Raw genomic sequence first — 6,996 nt, 5'->3', positions numbered from 1 at the left:
TTTAATGTCATGGTTTAAGTTTTTAAAGTTTTTAAGTCGGTTTTATGTAAATTTTTATTTTGACCCGAAAAAACGACCATTTTAAGCTCGTTTTAAGCCGAATTACGAGTTTAAACGAGAAACGAACTGAACCAGATTATCCACAACATTATCCAGATTGCGTAATCTAGATATGTGGACAATATTGGAGATGTGGGGCCCCCACACACACCCACAAAGGGCCGGCCACCCCCCATTATCATATTATCTTTCATTTTCTTTTTTTTACCACCAAAAACTACTCAAACTCTCTCAAAACTCTCCCAACTTTTCAAGCATTCATCAAATCCATCCTCCCTAATCAAGAACACAAGGTATAAACATGTTATAATACATGATCTTTGGTGTTGATTTCTTTAGTTTGAGTTATTTTTGCAAGAACAAAAGGGTTCCAAGTGACATATGGGTGAAAACCCGAGATGGAACCAATCCTTGCACGATCAAGGGATGTATACAAGTTATACAAAGGATCTTGATCCAAGTAATTAGTTAAAAGTGTTTAGAATAAAATTTTACGGTTAAAATCTTTAGTTTTACTTAAAAACCGACATTTTGAAAGAGATGGCTTGATTGTTGGTATAGTTTGCTTGGTGTGGTGTTGTTGTGCTTGTAAGTGTTGTATCTAGCGGCTAGCAAAGGCTAGAAACCGAGATCCTTGTGATCTAAAGCTAGAAAACACAAGATAGTTCGGTTTTCGTGTGTATGAGAAAGTTGGACAGATTTTCGTGTGCTTAGAGTCGGGTCACGAAATTTCACAGAGATGATCTACACATGAAAATATGAGATCTGTGAATTTTTGGTAATTTTTGGATAAAAGATGAATATTTGGTGAATTTAATGCTCGGTTTTGGCCAAAAATAGTGAAAATTAGCAAAACATGATGAAAAATTCTGGAAAATTTAAGATAAGCTTTTTATCACATATAAAAGTCACCCACAAAATTTGAGCTCAGTTGGAAAAGTCTAAGTAGGCTTTTCGGTGAAACGAGTTCTAGGGCTTTTAGCTCGGTTTTGGGTAAAAAGGGCTTGAAATATGAGTCTTTAAAATCTGGAAAAACTCCAGAAAGTTATGAGGATGACAAGGATCATCCCAGAAAAATTTGGTATTTTTCTAAAGTATTTTGATATTTTTGACATATTTAGTATTCTATAAAGATTTAAAAATAGGTAAAAATATGTAAATTTACAAAAATAAATCTGGAAAAATTCCAGAAAGTTATGAGGATGACAAGGATCATCCCAGAAAAATTGGTATTTTTCTAAAGTGTTTTGGTATTTTTGATATATTTAGTATTTTAATAAGATTTAAAAATAGATAAATATATGTAAATTTACAAAAATAAATCTGGAAAAATTCCAGAGAGTTATGAGAATGACAAGGATCATTCCAGAAAAACTTGGATTTTTCTAAAGTATTTTGGTATTTTTTATATTTTTAGTGTTTTAATGAGATTTAAAAATAGGTAAATAAATGCAAATATAGGAAAATAAATCTGGAAAATTTTATAAAATGTTCTTACTGTCAAATTGAGTTTTGTGCAAAATTTCAAGACCCGAGACTAAACGGGTAATTATTTGTGCTAAAATGAACATAAAAACAAGTTTTTTTTAAAGCTTAAAACGTGTAAACCGGCAAAACTCGCATAAGCGAGCTGACTGGTACACGAAAACTTTAAAAATAGACTATTTTCATAAACCTAAGTAAATTAAGTAAAAAATAAATCATCCGAAAATAATTCGGATGATTTGGGTAATTTTACCCGATTTTTACCGTTTCCGGCACCGAAATACCGGAAACGGGCCCCGCGGCCAAACGGGGTGTCAAACCGAGCTATAATTTCATCACCTTAACTAGGTTATCAGTGTTCCCCGATGTACAGTTTACATAGATTTAATTTGTGGGAATTATATAGTACGACTTAGATATCCTATTACAGATCCCAGCACGTAGCTGTTCCTCATATTACCCCGACTCCCAAAAAGGTGAGTTTTCACGAGCCCCTTTTAATGAATTGTTTTAATTATATTTTCCCGGGGCGGAAACATGTCTGATTTAAAGTATTTAAGTACATACCGATCGTATGGAAATACTTGTACATTTATATATATATGGGCTGATGCATAGAATATATAAAATGTTTATAATGTGTTATTGTTCTGGGGTAACATAGTTCCCAGGGGTTATATTGTTCTGGGGTAACATAGTTCCCAGGGGTTATTATTGTTCTGGGGTAACATAGTTCCCAGGGGTTGTTATTGTTCTGGGGTAACATAGTTCCCAGGGGTTGTTATTATTCTGGGGTAACATAGTTCCCAGGGGTTATTATTATTGTTCTGGGGTAACATAGTTCCCAGGGGTTGTTATTATTCTGGGGTAACATAGTTCCCAGGGGTTATTATTATTCTGGGGTAACATAGTTCCCAGGGGTTGTTATTGTTCTGGGGTAACATAGTTCCCAGAAAGTTATTGGAAATGTTCTGGGGTAACATAGTTCCCAGCATGATTATATTGTTAATAAATGATTATTAAAATGATTTGTCAGTGTTTATTCAAATTAGTGAAACTCACCAACTATTCGTAGTTGACCCGTTTTCTTTACATGTTTTCTAGGTATGCCCAAGTTGGATTGATTGATGTTTGCTTAACTATCTGTGCTACCTGTTGGAAGCTTGCTGCTCTTTGTTTTGTAATGAATTTATTAATGTCTTATCGGTAAAATATGTGTGTAACACCTAGACAGTAATGAAACTCGCAACAATGTAATATATTATAAATTAATGTAGTGGTATTTTCTTTATAGTAATGCTGTTGATATCAGATGTGTCTGTTGCATCCGTGTACGTTTCCGCTGCGGTTACGGGGTGTTACACTTCTCGACCTGCAAAACAGACACCGTGAGCTCGTCACTGAGAAGGGGGGTTCCTCCTTGTGACCACCCTCCGGCGTGAGAATCAGACTAGATTGCTCTGAATATAAGTATATATTGAGAGAAATAGCTAGAGAGAAGATAAGATAATATGAGATGATCATACCGTTCCAAGGTGTTGGAGTATTTATAGCCGAAGGTAGGTTTCCAAGCAGGTACGGCCAGCTGTATAATATTCCTTTTCCACCAACTACAGGCTATGTACGTGCCACGATGGGAGTTGGTGGGTAGGCAGCGGCTGATAGTGACATTTTGTACTGGAGCGTGCCCCTCCTCGTACTATTGTCGGTGAGCTGTCTCCCTGTGATTGATTCATGGGCTGCTTTGGTCAGATCTTGTCTATTTTGTCCATACCTTGGCAGGTATAGTACAAAAGATCTTCCAGAAGCGTACGGACTGGCTCTTTTGGGCGGGAATATTCCCGCCCTGCTCATTCCTTCTTCAGGTGACATTACTGAAGAGTTAGTGCCTTATGCGTGTAGCCTTACTGTTAGTGCGGGTAGCCTTCCTTCTTGGCTTGTACCCATAGCTGCGGGAACAGGCAGGGTACTGTACCAAGGGAGGCTTTCCTGCGGGAACAGCTGGCTTACTGCGTGTAAGGTCTTCTCTATGAGTATGGTGGGTCCTGCGGAACCAGCTGGTCTTTGCGCAGACGTACCTCTTCAAGGTGTCTTGCGGGTCCAACTGGGCTTTACGGGGACCTACCTCTTTAGTGGGTATATAAGTGTAAGAAAGACGATCGTGGGGTGATTGTGAGAAAGAAGGCACGGTTAGTGGTGCAAGGTTTTCATCAGCAAGAGGGTATTGAGTACACTGAAGTATATGCTCCGGTTGCAAGATTGGAGTCTATAAGAATCTTTCTAGCCTATGCAGCTTACAAGAACATAAAAGTCTATCAATGGATGTTAAAAGTGCTTTTCTCAATGGGTAACTACATGAGGAAGTGTTTATGTTACAGCCTCCAGGTTTTAAAGACCCTGATTATCCCGACCGAGTTTATCGTTTAAACAAGGCATTATATGGTCTACATCAAGCCCCGAGAGCTTGGTATGGCACGCTCGCCGACCATCTGACGGATAATGGTTTCAAACGTGGGACTGTTGACTGCACTTTATTTTACAAAAACATTGGGGATGATCTTCTCCTCGTTCAAATTTATGTAGATGACATAATCTTTGGGTCAACAAACGACGCGTTGTGTAAGGAATTCGAGAAATCAATGCAAACCAAGTTCGAGATGAGTTCGATAGGAGAGATGAACTTCTTTTTAGTGTTGCAGGTTCATGAGTCTGTGAAAGGAATCTTTATTCACCAAATTCAGTATGTGAACGACGTCTTGAGCCGATTCAAGATTACTGCCGGAAAAACCCCTTCAACTCCTCTCCCTGTGAGTCACAATTTATCACCGGATGAATTGGGGGATATTGTCGATCCTACTCTCTATCGAGCTATGATTGGTTCTTTGATGTATCTTACTGCTTCTCGACCCGACATGATGTTTCATGTTTGTTTATGTGCTAGGTACCAAGCTAGTCCCCGAGTGACTCACTTGGCAGTGGTCAAGCGTATTCTTCAATATCTGAGGGGCAGTCCTCACACCGGGTTATGGTACCCCAAGGACGATACTTTTGATCTTACCGCTTATTCTGACTCAGACTATGGAGGATGCAAGATTAATTTCAAGTCTACCCCAGCAGGATATCAATTCTTAGGAGCCGACTTGTTTCATGGCAGTGTAAGAAGAAGACAACGGTCTCCACTTCAACCGCCGAAGCTGAGTATGTTGCAGCCTCGAGTTGCTATTCCCAGGTTTTGTGGATACAACAACATCTTCGCGACTACGGTTTGAAAGTTTCTTACTACTCCCATTTTAATTGATAATTCTCCTGCCATTAGCATCACCAAAAATCCCGTACAACACTCTAAAATGAAACATATCAAAATTCGATATCATTTCATACGGGATTGCTTTGAAAAGAAATTAATTGACCTTGAGAAAGTACATACCGATACCACTTGTTTGAACTCTGAATCAATCCTAACACAGATCTGATCTATGTATAGTAATTAACTCATACGGATCTAGTTCATTGTTACACTTGATTGTATGTTATATATATATTAGTTGTATGTATGTAGGTGATTAATAATATTAGTATGAAGATGAAGCTTGAGAGAGAATTGAACAACAATTCGTTAAAGTTAAACTCAAAACTTAAATTAAATGTGGACTGAAACCACTATATATAGAAGATGGATCTAGTTCGTTACACATTCTGTAACGAACTAGCATCCACTTCGTTACATACACTTTAAATAAACTAACTTAGCGAAACACCCCCTGATTCGTTAAACATCCTTAACGAATCAGTAGGTATAAATAACTTAGCTCTAGTTCGTTAGACATTCTTAACGAACTAGGCATTACATTAACGAACTACTTTAATAGATTAATACTTTATTACATAAATAAACGACAAATACATAAACGATAATACAAAGACTCAAGATGCAAAACCGTGCACTAACAGACATCTCCTCGTCTTGAGCTCTTTGTCTTTGGCTTTTACTTGAAATGTTTGGACTGCCAATCTCTGCAACTATGAATCCCGTTCTCAAAACATACACGCACCATGCATTGGAACCGCATAGCCAGATCGTAGTCTTCATTGTGCTCAATCAATATCTTATTCGTGTATAGCACATCATTGTCAGTCTCTGTTAAATTAACCAGCCACATCGGATCAATGATCTTGATCAGCTCGGTCTTTAAACCTTTACCCAGGACAATGACGGCCTCGCCAGTACGGTTGTCATAATACCAGCGGTTTAACGACAGATATATGTGTTGATTCATCGTCTTCACTGGCACCCGCTTCATGGTCTTTGGCGGCTTAACCTTGATAATCAACTTTCTCTAACCTGTCTTTGGATCTATTTCATTAATTCGATTTCGGGTTGGAACTTGAGGTTTGAGAAATTTGAAACCCGAGTTGACTTCGAACAGCAATTGTTGATGGAACCAATCTGCTATTCGGTCACCCCCTCGGTTGATAAATGGAAGACACGCGAGGGTACGAACATCCCATCACGGTAAAGTGAGAACATCCATTATCTTCTCATAATATTGAGTCACCTTTTCCCATTTAACAATACATACCTTAAGGTCAGAATCAAATAACCAAGAGACGATATCACCTTAAACCTTTGACAGGGTCTTTAATGAAGTCACTTGGTTTGCTTTGTCTCGTGCAGCAGCTTCTTTCTTCTGCTCCTGATCAACATACCGATACGTCTCAATAATTTTACCCACTTTCTTGTGGCTGAACTACTTTGCAATATCAGCATCGGTTAGGTTATTAATTGAAACAAACTCGTATCGACCACACGTTTACCCTTTTATAACTTATCCAAGTTATCCTCATCAGCTTTAAACGTTTGCTCATCAAATACAGGAGCACCTTGATCAACGTTTGTGTGTTAAAGCAAGTCAGGATACTCCTTAGCAGTAACGCCTTCAACCTCAACTTCCTCATCTTCATAAATAAAATCTGTATTCATCTGAATGGACGGATCATTCAAGATCTCCTCATCATTCTCAACCTCAACTTCGGGCTCAGCTTCTAACACGGTCAACTCATCGTCGTTCAAACCAAGCAGTATGGAAATTTGCTCTCGTGTTAGAGACCTTTCAAAAACTGACCAACCTCGATCTCATCCCTATTCACCACACTCCTGACCACCCCCGATCTATCCACAAATATTATTGTATCAGCTTCAATCATCTCAATCGGTTGAGCAGCAATCGAATCATGATAAACAGTGATCTGCTTGTCCTAGTCACCAACTCCACTAGTACCTGCACCAGAGGAAGAGCCATGAGATTGATTCGGCTCACTTCCTCCAGCACCTGAAGCATCAGGGTCTTCATCAACATTTTTCAACTTCTTTAATTCATCGTCTTTACACGTGAGTTGCAAAATGAGATCTTCTTGTTCTTTCAGCTTCACCCCCTGAGACGTGACAATCTC

The sequence above is a fragment of the Bidens hawaiensis genome, unplaced genomic scaffold (genome assembly GCF_021521415.1).
Source record: "Bidens hawaiensis isolate Kalapana, Puna unplaced genomic scaffold, B.hawaiensis_p1.1 tig00025792_1, whole genome shotgun sequence".
NCBI lineage: Eukaryota > Viridiplantae > Streptophyta > Magnoliopsida > Asterales > Asteraceae > Bidens > Bidens hawaiensis.
The sequence above is the reverse complement of the archived record's forward strand: the minus strand, read 5'-3'. Positions refer to the sequence as shown.